Here is a 16,161-nt window from a genome sequence, read left to right as displayed (position 1 = left end):
CATAAATAAATTCCTCTAATTCTTCATTGGCCGGTCGGAGAATCGAACGCTGGGCCAGCAGAGTGTTAGCTGAGAAAGGTACCTACCCGTCCAATGAGGAACTTGGTCCCATAATATAACAACATATAATATTATGCACTGAATTCATTAGGAAATTTGAAGAAGTCAAATCTATTATGCACTGAATTCATTAGGAAATCTGAGGAAATCAAATCAATCTTATGAATTCGAGGAATATTTAGCCACAAGGCAGGAGAATTTGACAAATGTGACGGTATTAAAACTGGATGATCCTGAAGGTCGTCGTTCTTTGGAGAAAATGTTGCGTGGGGTGTTGGGGGGGGGCGAAGAGCACGAAAAAGTTTAGAAAATGCGGGAAAGAAAGTGGAAGAAAGTTCTTTCTCCTCTCATCGCTTTGTCTGATTGTCTTTTGTCAGATAGTTTGCGAAAAAAAAGTTTAGGAAAAGCTTCGAGTCGAATGGTATAAAACGTTTTGAGACTGTGGGACACGCACCACATATAAATGGAAACATTACTTTTAGAAATTCAACGTTCAGTAAATGTTCAGTTGGAACTTCTTTGAGTTTAATTCATATTTCTTTAGCCTTGTCTCATTCAACTAGAATTGGAAATATTTTAATTGGTTTTTTACAAACTCTGCAAGGAATTAGACAAAAATTTATCAAGAGCTATTCAGTCGCTGATAATTCGCGCTATCAACTGATTAACGTAAATCATGATAAAACAGTAAACTAACTATGCTATCAATGGGATAACAATAAGGAATTCTTCGTAAAATACATGTCCGATTTTGAAAAGCAGGTTCCGCCAGCTCCGAAATTCAAGTCAAACCTTTGAAAGTGATCGGAGTCGATGTCAGACCTCTCTCGAACATTTTGTCTCCAAGGGTACGGTTGGATTAACTAACAAGCACCTTTGAGAACCCTTTTCTGGTACTCAGTCTACGCCTGTCATGTGTCAAAGACGCTGTTTGCTCTGCTCTCGTGATTACATCCGTATGAATACAGTTTGGCCTTCCTTTCCATGTATATTCCTTGAAACTAAACATCTCAAACGAGTAATCTGTGTTTCATGAACGAATTGCAGAAGGCATTTTAACTTCTGTTAAGATTCTGTAATGATATGTTCTTTATCTTTCTCTTTCTCCCTTTTATACACACATTATTACACACACACACATATATATATACACATACATATATATATATATATATATATATATATATATATATATATATATATATATACATATACATATACATATATATGTATGTATGTATGTACATAAAATAATATAGTGTATATATATATGTGTGTGTGTGTACTAAAATGTACGTTTCTCCCTTTATACTAAGGTAACTCCTATAACTAGACTTCACGGGTACGCAATCCACTACCTAGGTCAACACAACCCCAAAGATTTCTAGGCAACGTCCACAAATCATTTCAACCGCGAGGGATCGATCTCAAACCCGTTGGTACGATATGGATTCTTAGAACCCAGAATTTTACTAGAAAAATACAATAACACTACAGAAACGAAAAACGGAAAAATTAACGATAGACCAAGAGCGAAATGATTTCCTTTAAAGGCATCTGCACCTAGTCCGAATACCCAAACATGAATGACAGATTTTGAGCCTGTGACCAAATTCTAATGAAAATTAGAGGGAAAAAAAATCATAAGTTTTTATTTAGGTCCCTGTTCCGGTCACCAACATAATGTCGTGATTCACCTGAATTTTAACGAAGCTAAGAAATGTTGTGACCTGGCATTTGCCGAATGTCATGAGAACAAGTCAATCTAGTGTTGCACAATCACCGTTAAGGCAAATGGCAAGGCAATAAGAAAGCACACTTACGGACGGCATGATTGCTACAATCATAGAAATGGGCACTATCAAACTCGTTATGACTTCCGGCAACAGGATCTTGTTAAGTTTTGCTATCACGCCTATGCAATTGCCTGCTATATTGCCAAACATTGCGCTGGAAGTCACGTCACTTCGGGGAAAAACATCTACTTCGCTCAAATCTCCTATTTGAACAGGCCGTAACTGAGGAAACACAAATGTGAAGAAGGACCACTTTCGCGGATATCGGACAACATTGTCGACTATTTGATGAATATGACGAAGTTATCTGCAGTAATGTAAGTGACGTAGGAAAACGCACATGAATATATACAAAAATGAGCAGTTTGCAATGGTATAAATAAGGGAATGTGTTTCCTGTTTCCTTTGCCCGTATCCATACTTTTCCAATAATACTGGTAATGTATTTGCTTCTGGTTGCAGCACAACTCTATTTATGGGTGTTGCTATGCGAGCACCTTATTCTCAGAGCACGAGGGCATTAGGACAGGTTTCACTGGATTCATCATGATTCCCAGGAATTCTGCCCGTGACATCAAATACACTACGACCAATCAATCAACCACAAGAACCCCTCTTGGCTACTGAACCACTTGCACGGAAGAAGGGCGGCTCACATCAGCAGAATTTAGGTTGAGAATCGTTTGACGGGCGAGACCGTCCTGCCTTCGAACTCTCATTTCGGGAATCGCTTCTATAAACATCCTCATAACGAAGCGCCGATTGGCAATTTGGTTTTACAGCATTTGAAGTGAAACGCGAATTTGCTCAACGATACGATGATAAACGAAAGCAGTTAATAGCATTTAAACAAGATTTCTGCATGTATACGACCTTAATATCCTTTATCATTATCATGCACAAACATACATACATACACACACACACACAAACACGCACACACATGCACACGTGTCTCAACACACATATTTGTGTGTGTGGGTGTGTATGTGTGTGTGTGTGTGTATATGTATGTATGTTTTATGATGTATGTACTATATATATTTATGCATGGTAATATATATATATATATATATATATATATATATATATATATATATATATATATATATATATATATATATATATATATATATATATATATATATACATACATACATACACACACACACATATATATACATACACACACACACATTACACACACATATATATATATACATACACATATATATATATATATATATATATATATATATATATATATATATATATCAAACAAACTATAAATGTCGTTTCATATTAAATTCACTAACTCTCAGAATAAACATCGAAGGGAAATTCATAAGTAATATGCAATCCGTTACCAGGAGAACTTGAACCACTGAATGGTTGGGGAACAACGATTTTTCTGTAACGCTAGCAATTCGTCGCTCCCCAACCACTCCGTGGTTCGACTCCCCATACTTCCGGATCGCTTATCACTTATAAATTCCCCTCCGGTGTTTATCCGAGGTTGAGTGAATTCGATATTTAGCGACATTTTGAGCTTACTGTACGTGATTATAGATAATAATGTCACAGTGTATATGAAAAGAAATTCATATATATATATATATATATATATATATATATATATATATATATATATATATATATTTTAACTTTATCACATACACAATTGTTCTGTGCATTAGTAGAATTACTAAAAGGAACTCAATCAAACTGGATGGTATCTAATGGAGTATTTATTCAGAAAAAGTTACAAGCTTTCTTGGACAAACAGTCCACATCATCAAGCATCCGCACCCAAACATGAATGACAGATTTTGAGCCTGTGAACAAATTCTAATGAAAATTAGAGGGTAAAAAATCATAAGTTTTTATCTGGGTCTTTCCCTTATTTAGGTCCCTGTTCCGGTCACCAACATAATGTCGTGATTCACCTGAATTTTAACGAAGCTAAGAAATGTTGTGACCTGACATTTGCCGAATGTCATGAGAACAAGTCAATCTAGTGTTGCACAATCACCGTTAAAGCAAATGGCAAGGCAATAAGAAAGCACACTTACGGACGGCATGATTGCTACAATCATAGAAATGGGCACTATCAAACTCGTTATGACTTCCGGCAACAGAATCTTCTTAAGTTTTGCTATTACGCCTTGATAATGTGGACTGTTTGTCCAGAAAGCTGTAACTTTTTCTGAATAAATACTCCATTAGAATACCATCCAGTTTGAATGAGGTCCTTTTTATATGTATATATATATATATATATATATATATATATATATATATATATATATATATATATATATATATACATATATATATATATATATATATACACACATATATATATATATATATATATATATATATATATATATATATATATATATATATATATATATATATATATATATATATATATATATATTTATATATATATATATATATATATATTATATACTATATATATATATATATATATATATATAAATATAACTATATATATCTATATCTACATTTATATATATAAATATATATATATATATATATATATATATATATATATATATATATATATATATAATATATATTTATATATATGTATTTATATATATATATATATTATATATTTATATTTATTTATTATATATATATATATGTATATATAATATATATACATATAAATATATATATATATATATATATATTTATATATATATATATGTATATACAATATATATATATATAAATATATGTGTGTGTATGTGTGTGTGTGTGTGTATAGAGAGAGAGAGAGAGAGAGAGAGAGAGAGAGAGAGAGAGAGAGAGAGAGAGAGAGAGAGACAAATAACGTTCACAGGGCAAAACTGTTCTGAATATTTACCATACAGGTTCGTCTTTCAGCAATTACAGGCCATTGCGTCACTTTGAAAAGCCTCTCCTGTCCATTTATTGCTTTTCCTACAGCCAGTGCATTTGGGGGGGGATGATTCCCAGACGAAACTATCACATCAATATGAAATAGTTATTATGCCAAACGTACCAGGGAGGGAGTTATCCCCTAAGCAATTTCAACTGAAAAAAATAAATTCACTCAATTTTTTAATACCTCAATCATTTAATTTAAGGAAACCCTATGAATTCAGTAATCACAAGGAAGTCGCATGAGTACAGGCAATCCACATAAGTTAATCAAAGGAAGTCAAATCTCGATAGGTCATTCAAGTCTTAATTCTGACGAGGGAGCCAAATATAATTCTACGTAATCTGCTTTAAATGTTCGGCTCCGTTAGTCAGAGTCTCTTCTAAAGCAAGGTCTTCACACAGTTTTGTTTCCTTTTTCCGAGATGTCATTCAGAAAAATTTACAATGAAGTCTACAATGTCATCACAGACGCGAGGGTATCACTTTCTAGCCTTTGAAGGAAGGCATAACAGAAGGACCGACGTAGAAGTAACTAATCCCAGACATTCGACGGTCTTGCGAAGACATTTGCCATTAACATGCTGCTTTCTGTGCAAATACAGCCCATCTATTAACAGGAGTAACAGCCGCAATTCAAGGGGAAAACCACACGACAGGAAAGTGTTGAAGGCAATGAGAAAAAGGCTAGAAAATTATACCAAAGAAAATTTCATAGGCTTCCTATGGAAGAGAAGAAGAGAAAGGCATACATGGAGTCACGCAACTCACTGACTTGGACTTTCAAACATTAGAAATTAAGTTCAGATGAACTCTACCTTTCTGTCGACTCGTTATATGAAATGTGATCCTGTAATCCCTTTACAAGAAAACCCCTAGATGGAAATAATATTGGGGATTCTCTGGCTAATCGACAGGCACACAAAGAAATGTTCAGGAAATGATTATAAAAACAGATTTATTAATATTAAATCTAATAAAATCTATAACAAAAAAAGGCCATAACAAATGAAGTTTGTGTCTTTTTCTTTATATCAAAAAGAAGTACCAGCAGCAGTCGATACAAAAAAAGCCATCTCCAGCGAAGTCAGTATTATCACGACGTCCTGCTGCCGTCTCGCCAAAATACAAAGGACAGCCACTGCACCTTCAAAACTGCCGACAGGGTTCCACCTGCGGCCAACAAACAACCATATGCTCCATGCCCAAAACACCGGCTGCCCAAGAAACGTCTTAACGTCGAACCTTGCTGGTACTCAAAAGTTCTCATCCCCAAGAGAACAACCTGTTCGCTTCTGCTGCCCGAAACCATTGGCGCCACGCCACCACAGACGTAAATCCGAAAATAAGAGGGAGGGAGAGGATTAGCCAAATAAATAAACAGGTAACTACCGTACCGCCCATTAGAACAACCAAAGATCCTCTTCCCCAGACAGAAAAAAAAAATTACAATTTTTTTTTTTTTTTTTTTTTCAAAATCAACCTCCTCCTCCAATGTGGTGAAAACTCCGACAACCAGAGCAGAGCCAATCCTGTCACGGTCTCATTGTAACGAACCGAGGGGTCCATAAGAAAAACACAGGTTCTTTAACATAATATTGGGGCTGCTCTGGCTAATCGACAGCTGCACAAACAAAGAAGGAGAAAATAAAAAAAACAATAAAATGAGTTATATTAATTTATTTATTAAAATATTTTGAGACATCTTAAAAAAATCTATAACAAAAAAATAAAGGCCATAAACAAAAGCCAGGTAAACAAAAGTAGCATTAAACAAAAATAAAGCAATATAAATTTATATCAGGCAAAAAAATACCAAACATAGTCCTCCATACCAAAAAAGCCTCATCTCAACAGCAAAATCCACCAACTAGAAAACCCCGTATTGGACGACGTCCAGCGTCACGCCAAAGATGAGCAAGGTCACACGGGCCACATGGTCACACTCCAGCCAAAACTGCTCCACTGTAGGCGTCTCCATTTGTTGCCAAAAACTCGACCAACCGATCTTAGTTGGTGCTGCTGCTCCAGCCTGGGCCCAAACACCGGCTGCCCAACCAGACCCGACTTCAACAAGAAAAACTGCAGCTGGTATGAAAACATCAAACAAAATCCCCAAGAGAAGGAGGCTGCAATATATGCTGCCCGAATGAGCGGGGAACCAGCAGTTCGCCAGAACCACCACTTAACGTGACAATATGTGAAAAGAAAAAAAAAAGATTATTTTTTTACACAAATAAATAAACAGGTATAATCCCGTACAGCCCAAGAACAGAGCCATCCTGTCACAGTCCCTATGCAGCCCCTGTGGTGGATTCTCTCTTACGAAGGAGAAATGAAAAACACAGGATCTAGTTATTAAGATAATAAAGTTGTCTTTTTTTCTTTTAACAGCTCGCAACAATGCAGAAGGAGGAATAACAAAAATACATACATTTTATAAATATAGATTTATTAATATTAAATCTTAATAAAAATCTATGAAACCAAAAAAAAAGGCCATAACAAATGAGCTCAGGTCCGGGCCTCGAAACATATATATATATATAAATATATATATATAGTATATATATATATATATATACATATATATACAACATATATATCACGATGCCGTCTCAAATATTATTAAAACAAAACTGCTTTGACAAGAGAAATACCTGCGCCAACAAACGTTGATTTGCCTGTTGAATTATAGAACTCTTTGTCAGCAGCCAAGCATTCCTAAATATGTCGTGTGTTTGGATGCAACAAATTCACAGCACACTTACTGACAGGCAACGCATGAATGATCAATGTAATTCTTCCAATTAGACATGAAAAGAGAATTTCGCACCACCGACTCTGTCGTTATGTGACTGGAATAAAGTGCTTTAGTGGTAACGGCTCACTGAAATAAACGCATTTCCTCATGTCAAGAAATGATCTTGGACAATGTGAAAGGTTGTCATATTATTCATTAGTATCACGTCCTGCAATTATCCACGGGCAGTTTGTTCATTTTCGTTCACCTGACAAGGGAAAATGGTTCGTGAAATCAATGGATTGTGAAATCAGTGGATTGATCATTTTCGGCAACATTTTTTTTACCTTAAATCATAAACATTAAGCTTTTCGCGTTTAGAATCAATAAAAAAGTTCATCCATTATAGCTTTAGACACAGGATCAACCGTCTGTTGTTCCTTTCATTCATTCTCAAGATACGACTGCGGGTCGCAACAACTTCCACACCATCTAGAGAAGATATGGACCTGGTTTTTTATGAACATGTCGCACTTTCGAACGAAAGTGTAATTTCGTTATTTGCCGATGGTATTGGGCTGGTCGCGGACGATATCGTATAGTTTTCGGAGCAAGTAATTTTATGGGCTGTTTGTGGCCACAAGCCTTTGAGAGTAAACTTGTTAGCCGGCAAACTGCTCGCTTGTGCACGCGGGCAACGCTCGATCGTCTGGATGGGCCTTTATATTCATAATTGATAATTCGTTGAGTTACAGGTCTTGACATTTTACAGTTTTATACTTCGTGCATAATAACAGAGTGAAATAGCTCTTACACCAATTGTCATTTCAAATCCTTTATTTTAAACTCATATACCACCTCATCAAAAGCGTAGGTCTAGTGTACTGGCGTTAGTCATTAAGCTTTTATGGCATATAACCAAGGAGAGTCAACACTGTTTCTGCAAATTATAACGCCTAGGACAAGTCCGGTTGGAGAGGGGTTGGGTAGGGGGTCCGGGTCCAGCCCAGGTGAAGCCCTTCTGCCATATAAACCAAGGCACTCAAAGCTAGGGTACAGAAGCGTAGTTAACCCCTGGTATTTCAGTTACAGTTTCCTTTACCCTTTAGGTATGAATGAACCTGTCCTCTATGACCTTCATACAAGCTACGGCCCTAAGCATGACACCGCAGTTGCTTTCAATATGACTACGCCCCCTTTAGGTAAGAAGGAACACATCCTCTGACCTTTATACAGGCTACGGCCCTGAGCATGACACCCCAGTTGCTTTCAATATGACTACGCCTAACCTAAATTGCTGAAGGATAAAAACACTTCTAAATAATTCATGTTTAGTTTAAACTAAATTTCCTTCAGGGGCTTCTTTCCTGTATGCTAGGTTAGGACAAGTCAATTTGATACGAAGGCATCAGCTCGTTTCTGTAGAGATTTCGCTACCTTTGTGGAGTCAAATTGAAATATTTCTCTGGGGTCACTTAAGAGGCTGTTTTTTCTTAAACCATCATTGGGATTTTCAATATTTACACCATTTGCCAAAAGTTACTGGCCCTCAGTAGATTTACTCGACACTTTCACCGAACTTCTAATATTGTCTGAAGGAACTAATTTTAAGACTTAAGTCAAGAAACACTCAACACGGGGGGCGGGGTTAGTCTTGGTGGGTTAGTCTTAATAGCTACTCAAATACGGAAGCTATCTATGAGCTCGTGTCCTATCAGACTAAACTTATGTTTAACAAAGGGTTATTCCAATTTCTAGTTCAATAAAATCCAAGACAAGTTTAATGCAACTTATTTCTGTTACCGGACAGTCGTTATTAAAGATTAGATATATTTGTTGCTTCTAGCCGAACTACTACCAATGTGGAATTAGGTTTTAAGAATCAGGAACCACCAGTAGTAATGAAAGTTTACTTGAATTTATACTTTGTTGTATAGTTGATAGAGTACTAGTCCTGGCAGCACAACAGTATTTTAGCTTAACTTAAACTAAGCGGCAGGCAATATAAATTCATCAAGTTACAAAACAGTTTTCATGTCAAGGTGTTTACACCTGTATTTCCTACAGACCACAAGTAAAGTTTCAGGCCTAAACCAAACACTTTCAGGCTAATTAACATCCAAATAAAAAAAAAATTCCTAAATCAAAAAGTTTCCCTAAAGTAGTTTTCCTCAAGTTAAAAACCAATCCATAGTTTTTACTTTAAATCAAAAAGTTTCCCTAAAGTAGTTTTCCTCAAGTTATAAACCAATCCATAGTTTTAAAGTAAAAAAATTAACTAACTTATTCCCTTAAAATTATAATATTACCAAGTAACAGTACATGCGATATGACTTCTGGTCTTAGAAGTTCTGACCAAGTAAATCTGTTGTAAAACCCTGGGGTAGTTAAAACAAACTTGTCAAGGTAAACAGCTTAAAAACTTGTCAAGGTAAACATCTTGAGTTAATTAGGAATTTTATTCAGGATTTAAAAATACAAATTCTATTGAAGGTAATTACATTTATGATAAAACATTTAAAACAAAGAATCGAATACCAAATACAACTTTCAACCACCAGCGTAGAACGAATGCTATGAAGATCTAGTGCCACGCTTAAATCCCATATCTAAACACTGGAGTAATGGCAGCGAACAGTACTCTCATAACAGAAGTCATTTTGACGTTGTCTTAGTGTTCCAGTAAAACTACCTGGAGAGCAAAGCGGCCGGTAGTCATGTTTGTCAATCTTTGTGTCAACCTTAAAAAGAATGATATTTCATATATAATCAGACCAATAACTTAACTACACCAATGCAGAAAAAAAAGCCAGTGCTTGCAAACAATGGGCTAGTGGTACCCAAAATGCTAATAAGTAGTTACCAAAAGTAACGAAAGTAGAGGTCAAGACGTCAGGTCCAAGCAAAATTAAACTTCAAATAATGTAACTAACATTACTGGAATAAAGCTGTCAATTGTTGTCATTTGTATTTGTCTAGGTTTATTAGTTGCATGGACAACTAAGCACAGGTCTGTCCATTGTATTTAAGTGAAAATAAAGCTCTGATTTTAATAAGGCATGAATATTTTGATAATTTATTGACTATTGAGTTAATACCCAAGTAATATACAGAAGTAAAACTGTTTTAAGTAAAGAAAATACAACTGCGCTTTACCTAAATGTTTAAAACTATGACAATATGATTTTAAAAGAACTAAAAATTAAAGAAAATTCTCGCTGAACTTCGGAAACTTCAATCTTAATTATATTAAAACCCGATTCAAAACCAATAGTTACGATATTTAAGAGCCTGACTAAAAATAAATTCGAGTTCAAAATGATTCATTACTGAATATAAGCAGCTACGTTAACGTATGACTAAGAGCCTGGCTGATAACTGAAAATCCTAGAAAATTAATGCTTCAGCAGCTACGTTAACTATGCTTAAGAACAGCTACGTTAACTTTTCGTGCTTTTAAAAGTTAATCTCGTAGAACGTTAACTTCTATACGATGCTACACTGATGCATTAACCACCTGAAAGGAAAAAATTGATTAGTTAAAAACCTCCCACGCACCTGCCCCTAGGTCACTTGACCTATGGAACAGGGAATGGGAGGGGCCTACACGCCTCCACCCTTTAGGGCAATGATGACAGAGATTAGAGGTAAAAAAAATAGCTTTATTATAAGTCATATCACCATAACTAAAGTCTACAGCGAAATCTCTATAAAGATAAAAAATTTTAAATTATAGCAAAATCTTACGTTAAGTTGATATCCCAATAATCTAAACTCCAATTTTAAAATATTTAAGATCGGTTCAAGAAACAAGAACAAAAAGACTTCAAAAACACCAAGACATTAAGTTGACTAGAGAGCTTACGTTAAATTAAAATCTCAATTTAAGCTCCAAATTTAAAATATTGGAGATCAGTTCGAGAAACAAGAACAAAAAGACTACAAAAACACCATGACAAAGTGAGAAAAAACTTTACTGAAGTGACGAAATAATTTAATAAAGCAAAACCGTACAGTACCATAACTTTTGTAAAACCAGAGAGGGACATCACGTAGTATACGGTCTTCAAACGAAGCTCGAGTTCAACCCACAAACAGCCCATAAAATTACTTGCTCCTCCGAAAACTGTACGGTATCGTCCACAACCAGCCCAATACCGACAGCAAAAAACGAAATTACACGACGTTGCTCAATCGTTCCCGTCTTCAACCCGTAAACTGAGTGAATATAGGATCCTCTTGCCGGACAACAGTTGCTGACGTCACCATCAAGGACCATGGAGTCACCTGTCTTCAACTTGGTAGATTTACGCAGAACATTTGCGCGTCCTTTTTGTTTTGTTTTTGTTTAAGGGGACACGGTAAAAGATCTGCTGATTGCTTTAACGCAAGCTTTCTTTCCGTTTGTGACTTCTGGGTTCTTTGATAAAATAACTTCGTATATCGTAACAGAAAACCTTTATCAATAATTTACCGAACAACAGTATGAAAATTCTTCCATATGTAAAGATAATTGTCATGCTGTTGAAAAAAATGAATAACTTATTTATTTGTACATTTTAAGAAACATTATATATATGTATATATATATATATATATATATATATATATATATATATATATATATATATATTACCTAGGAAATTTTATATTAATATATGTATATATATTACTGAACATATATAGAATGAAAATTATCGGTATATAAAGATAACTGTCATGCTGTTGAAAAAATAATTACCATTATTTATTTGTACATTTTTAGGAAACACACACACACATACACATAAAATATATATATATATATATATATATATATATATATATATATATATACTGATATATATTACCTAAGGAAATTTTATTTAAGCTCCACCAGATTTAATCGATGTTTGGAACGTTTTGGCAAGTAGCGTCGCATTTCGGCGATAAACCCATTTTGGTGCCACGGCCATTTTTAGTATTTTGGATGCTCTTTGCGCACAGTTTTAAGGCACAAAAAGTTACAACAGCACTGTTATAAATTAAGCTAGGTACTTCATAATACGTATGGTCTGATGTTTAATTAAGTCACGTAAAAGTGCATATGCGTTTTGACATTTTTAAGGGAACATAAAATACAACATGTCTGTTACAAATTAAGTTTGGGAGCTGGGAAATACTTATTTGGAAATAGGAAAATCAACACTTCACAGGGGTTGGGTTTAAATTCAAAAGTTGATATGCAAAACAACTAGACTTTTACTGGCCACGCCTACCAAAATGTTTACCTTACTCAGCAGTCTAAATTTCGCTCTCTAGATTTGGGCTGCCATGGGTTTTGTATTACTTTGCTGTCCTTTCAGATTTTTTTTAAAGGTAAGTGCCTTCGTTTCATCCATATGGCGGTTGTGGAAGCATTAACAAAACGTGGTAAAGTAAAATTTGCACATAATGGATTCTTCTACATCTCTGACAGAGCAAGCAACACTGATATTGAGCTAAACTTGTTGAGTTCAAGGCTACATACTAAAGCCGGAGAAGCGGCATGGGAACTGAACGGCCATTTACATGAAGCTTCTGCTGCAAAACAGAACACGACCTTTTGGAAATTAATATGAAAGAGAAAGCAGCGGAGTCTTTAGAATCACCGACTGTAGTTGTTAACGAATGTTTGAACAAACATCTGCCAGTCCTAATGTCCGAGAAAAATATGTAGAAAGCGTAATTATGATAGGCCCAACGAGGGGGAGGGGTCGTCATAAACATAGGTACGCTAAAACTACGCATTTCAATAAATATACCTGAATGATTAGTTGACCATTTGGGCAACTGAATTTCCCATGAATCCACTTGCGTCATATTTTTGCCTCGCGCCCAAAAACCTGGCACTAAATCAGCCTAAAGGGGCCGTGCCAAATTGCCTGCGCCCAATCGTCTCATTCCGATTTAGGGCCGATTCACACTGTACGGTTCGTCTTCGTACAATTGGGATTCGCTTACGATCCAGCAAAATGCGATGCGTATTGGACACGGTCAGTTTACATTCAACGGCTGCTCTGCTTTGACACCAAACGGATTCTGCATGAAGGTGCTCGCTGCATGCAATAGCGTTGCTTTTAGATGATGATGAAGAGAAAAGGGATCATTAATAAGAAGAAAAGAGTACGGGAACACAAGCGCCAAGTGAAGAGAAACCAGAGGGTGCAATACGATGAAATGATGATGATAATAATAATCAGGATTTTCTGGTTCTGGTCGCTTATTGTCACAATACCAAGAGAAAAAGGTAATTATTTGTTTGCTAATCACTTGTTGAATTAATAGTAACAGCATTAGATACTGGGTACATGAAATAAAATGGTTACTTTTCGTTATGCAGTGCGAGGATCTGTGGTACAAGAGACTGTCCTGTCCTGAACACACCATATCCAAACATGTCTTATTTCCAAAAGGAGTTCTGAAGAGGTTAAATGTGACAGTGGGCGACTTTCCCGGAAAGTTTCTTGTCTACAGTTTGTGAGAAGGAGTCGTTGCCTCTTGTTTATCATCTTACAAAATTTTCAATTTATCTACAATTTTTTCTCTTTGCCTCTTGAATAACTTCCCTTAAAAATGCGTTTGTAGTAACCAAATGGTTCTTTAAACGAGAAATACCATTCCTAAGACAAACTTTGCAACTATACACGTCCTCTTAGCTGAACAGTAACCACCTAGTAAACTTTAATATAAAGTCCAAAGATAAATTATAAAGAAAGCCCCTTCTAGAAACATTTCCACGTGAAAATACATATAAACACACACACACACACACACACACATATATATATATATATATATGTATGTGTGTGTATAAAGAAAGGAAAATGTGTGTGTGTGTGTGAAAATGTTGAAATGTTTAAAGAAGGGTAAAATATATATATATATATATATATATATATATATATATATATATATATATATATATATATATATATATATATATAAATACGTATAAGCGTATTTAGATACGTTTTATGAAACTTATGGTTTACCGAGTTTAGGAGGTATGAAATGTCACGGATAGTTAATTGTGAGACAAATTTAATAGAAGAACAGCCTGGCTTTGTTGATCAACAACAACTTGGAATAGATATTTATAACACATTATAATTATGTAGTGCATTACAACACAGTGCATGAATAAATGTCATCCAGACCTGCTAGAGGACTTAGGTGAAGTTTGTGAGGTTTAGCCGGCTTCATTGATAGCTATCATCGTCATTATGAATGACTGACCGGCAACGATTACGGTATAACGAATTTCTGAAGGACCATTTTCTGTTCTTAAATACTGTTAAGCATACGTTAACAATGAGTAACAAATGAGAGAGAGAGAGAGAGAGAGAGAGAGGAGTTTGGGGGTTATTTATATAACATCACAGCTTTAAAAGTAATCTATTGTACCTCGGTTTCTGTAGTTCCTTGTAAATGTTATATGAAAAAAGAAATGAAAATATAAAACATGTTATTAACTTTTTTTCCGTGCCGTCATATTGTTCCAAGGATTGTGTGATTTTTCCAAAGATTTAGCCGATTTTATGAACATTCTTCTGCAGTCCTTCAAAATTGGATAAGATACTGGATGCTTTCGTAAAGGAATATTTTTACTTTATAATTTTTTAATGGGATAAGGTAGTCGACTTATATAATACCAGTAAACTTTGTTAGAAGTGTGAAAAAACCTGATGTCAAAAGTAATAATTCATGTTTCTTTTACATTTTATATATGGGGTATTAATCAATGATGTTTTGGTATGTACCAGACTTGAGTGCATATATATCAGTAAAGGTACTTCATTTGTGAATGGTTTAAGTTTATGACTTGTGTAGTCTATTATGGATGTAAGTTTGATGGTTAGGCTAAATATAAATAAGTATATATAAAAAATATGTATTAAACATGATTATATTGCATTTATTTTATAATAAAAGAAAACAAAAGTCTTTTAAAACTGCACTCACGAAAAATGACACCCTCGAAGTTGTCATTTTTCGCATGCTGCTTATAATACTTAATTTGGTGTGCGAAAGTTAAGAACATATTCAAAATGCTAGCTTCAGCTTCGTTTAACATCTGTGATTTCAGTCTTTCATTTATTTGCCTAAATACTTCACGGGTCTCGCACGCCTGAACAAGGTAGTTAGCGCGCCTGTTGTCACCCACCCTTGACCTAGCAACTCGCTATTCGTATTTCAAATTGGTCATTCGTTCTAAAGCTGCTTCATTTCTATAAGTCTGGATTATTTCAAAATCACCTTTTCCCCCTTGCCTTCGAGAGCGTCTGCATGATACTTATTTGTAAATAGTATCTTGTTTTCAGAGAGTAATCTCCTCTATTTCTCTCAGCACTTAAATACCAGCTGGTTTTCAACGTCTCAAGGAGGAATTAATCGTCGCATATCTATCGACAGTCTTATTACTGGCACAATATTATTCGACTTATCAATGTAACGACTAGTGGAGAAACTCGTTTTTTAAGATATAATAAATATCTCAAATAACCTCACTGATTTTGGTGACCGGTAATAAAGTTACAGGAAAAAAAGTCAAGAAAAAACAGTCATATTAATTTATGGTGGCCGGCAATAAAGTCCCCGGGGAAA

The 16,161-nt window shown here is 35.0% G+C and overlaps 1 long non-coding RNA gene across 1 annotated transcript; it reads right to left on the bottom strand.

Moving 5' to 3' along the window:
• Positions 1 to 9,980: 9,980 nt before the first annotated feature.
• On the bottom strand, positions 9,981 to 12,051 carry LOC136832187 (uncharacterized). Its single transcript, XR_010851108.1, has 2 exons — positions 11,556 to 12,051; positions 9,981 to 10,277 (listed from the first exon to the last, which is right to left on the bottom strand). It is a non-coding gene; the product is annotated as an uncharacterized lncRNA (long non-coding RNA).
• Between the last annotated feature and the right edge of the window lie 4,110 nt (positions 12,052 to 16,161).

Source organism: Macrobrachium rosenbergii, chromosome 49, assembly GCF_040412425.1.
Source record: "Macrobrachium rosenbergii isolate ZJJX-2024 chromosome 49, ASM4041242v1, whole genome shotgun sequence".
In the NCBI taxonomy this organism is placed as follows: Eukaryota; Metazoa; Arthropoda; class Malacostraca; order Decapoda; family Palaemonidae; genus Macrobrachium; species Macrobrachium rosenbergii.
The sequence above is the reverse complement of the archived record's forward strand: the minus strand, read 5'-3'. Positions and strand labels throughout refer to the sequence as shown.